This window comes from Lupinus angustifolius, chromosome LG03 (assembly GCF_001865875.1).
Source record: "Lupinus angustifolius cultivar Tanjil chromosome LG03, LupAngTanjil_v1.0, whole genome shotgun sequence".
NCBI classification, from domain to species: Eukaryota; Viridiplantae; Streptophyta; class Magnoliopsida; order Fabales; family Fabaceae; genus Lupinus; species Lupinus angustifolius.
In genome coordinates, this window is record NC_032011.1 from 5,412,267 (window position 1) to 5,415,908 (window position 3,642).

The following is a 3,642-nucleotide window of genomic DNA, read 5'->3' on the forward strand; positions in this document are numbered from 1 at the left end:
GAAAGTCATGTTTGTTTGATTGAAACATTTCCTCAAACAGGTTTTGCTCATAAACAAGTTTTGCTCATAAGTACGAATGCAAAAGAGATGATTGTTGAAAATTGGGGAAACAAAGAGGGACCATATTGTAACAAATAGAGATGACAAAACGAGCAATATCCGTGGACGCGCCCGCGTAGCCCGCATTTTTTTGCGGGCAGGGCATACAAATTTTGTCCATTTCGTCTGTTTTGCCCGCCAAGTTTGCAAGCATTTCCGTTGGGCCCGTGGGTGGCCCATAAATATAATTTAAAGAAAAAGTAAGAAAATTTTAAATAAGTTATAATGTAATATGATTTTTAATCCCTCAAAAAATTGTAATATAAGGTGATTTGTTAAACTTCATATAAAATATAAAAAAAAATTGTTAATTTTTTATCTTCAACTACTTTATTTAATTTAATTTCATTTATTATATGAATTTTTTTATTTATTTTTAATTATTCAACAATGCATGCGGGCCGTCCGCAAGCCCGTTAGCCCGTTTTAAAACAGGCAGGCATGCGATTTTGTCCGTTAAACCAATGTTTGCATGCCCGCGCCCGCTTAAAATTTTGCGGGCATTTGCGAGCGCGGGCTAGACGAGCCGGACAGCCCGTTTTGCCATCTCTAGTAACAAAGATGTATTTCCAAGTCTAAGTATTTCATCATAGATAAAAATTTAAATAGATCTTTATACTCTTAAGAATATGAGTGAAAGTGGAAAAGGAAAAGGGAATGATTTAAAGGCAATATAAACATTAAAAGTTGATTTTTTACCTATCTTTTTGCATAATCAATTTTCATCCGTTATTAACTTCAGATGGTGTCTTTGCCACAATTGGCAATGCATGTAATCCAAATTACAACTTGAAAGGAAATGTATTGGTCATGAAAAATTGGGTTGATGTCAGGAAGAGTGTCTGAATTACGTTGTTATGGTGGAATTACATACACCCATTAGCAGAAAATTATTCCCTTAACAACAAAAGAGAGGTGAAACGAACCAGAGTAACCTAAATTGCAATTAACTGTGAGAATAAGAACCTAGAAAAAAATTAAATGAGAATTGGGTGTGAAATTGGGTAAAAAGAGAAGCAGACGGTTTGAAATTTGGGTGTGAGAGATAATGTGGAAGTTACTTGAGGGAGAGGGTCAAATTTGGAATATCACTTACTTCATCATAATTAATTGTATTAGATAATTTAAATAGATTAGTTTTAATTAAAGAATGTGGATGTTACTTTAATATAGAGTAATGGCTAAAATTGGAATAAAAAAATCACTCCATTCTTCACAGTTAAAAAATGTTTTGCCTTTATCTATTTGTATAGATATTAATTTTAATAGTACCAAAGGTTTGAGTATTTGGTAGTATTGATTTTAAAATAGAAAAAATCTATCATGAAGTGGCGATGATAGCTCGCATATATGACAAAAATTGTTGCTTAAATAAAAGGAACACCTTAAATTATTATAGTTAAAAAAACGGTTGTTTATCACAAAGATAACTGTTTTTCAATAAAGTATAATATGTAGGTATAAACTATAAATATTTATAGACAATAAGTATATAATTCATCATTCATTTACATTATTTTAATTTAGGAATCAATAATAATTAAAAATAAATGATAAATGATATCGTGATAGTATAAAAAATTCTTATATTATCATGTATACATTTTTTTCTCTTTTCAATATTAAATTACAATTTTGAAGTACTGTCATATGGTAATAATATTGTAGTGAGTGTCTTTATCCCATTGGTTGTGATCACACACAACACAACATAAACATACAAATCTATAATATTTTATAGGGTAACAAAGTGCTTCCCATGTGCTGAATGTTGATTTATATGATGTTTCTTGTCCAAACACACTACAAATTTTGTCTTTTACTTCTTATTGTATTGCCCTAAGTCCTAAGTCCTAAGTCCTAACCATCACCACACGTGTTGTTAATAACATTAACCCTGAACATCTTACACGTAATGTGACCACCATATTATCATCACATTATTATGTTTAGTAGCTATATCCGTGTCAGAAAATTTTCCAGTTTTCCCATTTACATATAACTGCTATGAAAATTTTGAATTTTGAAACGGCACCTCAGCCTCAGTTTTCTTTAGAATTTGATACGCGACTATGAGTATGACCAGCTATAACATCTACATCAGCATTCAACATCATGAGTCATGACCCACTTGGATTTGGCATAGTCGTCAATAATGATATCATAAATCACGATCTCTCTATTCCCGAGAAGTTATGAGTGCACATCTGTTGTCCTATAATGAGTATTCTTCATGTACCATGATAATGTAATTGATTGAAGAAAAAAATATATTTAAGTTGAAATTTAATTTTTAAGTGTTTTTTTACTGTTCATAGCTATCACTGGCAATTTGGGTCATGCCCATGAGGTCCGTCCGCCCGCACATTTTGGACAGGCAAGTCATGAAAAATGTGTCCATCTGCCCTAAAATGTCCGCCCAACATGTCATTTTCGCCCACGAGCATTTCAAACAGGCGGACAGGGCAGCTCATGGACATCAATGAATACTACAATAAGAAATTTGATGGGCCAAATATGACAAAAGTAATTCATGTTCTCACTACTCAAGTACAGTATATCAATTTTCCAAAATATAATATCTTACCAATTAACGGCATGTTCGGTTTATGCAAAACAATGTGTTATGTTTTGTGTTTTGAATCACACTGTCACAATGTGTATGCATGTAATATCAAGTATGATAACATCAATATTGCAATATTTCATCAATGAAAAAAAATGAGATAATATATAATATCTTACAATGTTCCATGTGATAGATCATTTTTAGTTGTTTTTAATTTAGGGCAGCCCGCTTTGCCCATGTTTAGGGCGGGCATGGCATAATATTTCATGCCCTATTTAAAATCGGGCATGTCCATGTCCGCCCTAATTTTGATGGGCATTATGTGGACATGGGCAGGGCGACTCTAATTGCCAATACTATTCATAGCTTATGACACATGAAGTGTCACTCATTATGGGACGAAAAATGTACTTCTAGAAGTTCTTGTCCTCATGCCCATATCCAATTAGACTTCACAAAATAATATAAAAATATTAATTTTTGTTTTTATGATTTTCCTTTTTAATGAAACGAAGCTTTCTAATTGGGTAGAAATACAAAGGCAGACATAAATAAGAATTGTGATCCCCATCCATCATAGAGTTGAGTATGTGTGGCATGTAAGAGTGTGGGACAAATGGGCAGCACATTGTCCATAACTAATGAGAATCCCACTTTTTTTTTACCATATAACTAAATTTATCTATACATAATAAGTGTAACGCCCCGAAAAATACTTCTAAAAAACATTGTGGAAAAATGGGTAAATCTTTTTTTTTTTTGGATAAAGAGATTGTATAAAATTGTTTCCTTTTAAAACCTTCCTTTTCCGGGACATCACTTTAAGTAACTCAAATGCGGAAAATCAACTTATCGTTATCGAATGATAACTTAACCTGATTCACAATTTCCTGAATAACACAATTCATATAAACGGTTAAGTCATCTTTAGTTCATACAAACTAAATCAACAAAGGCGGAAACTACATCGCCAC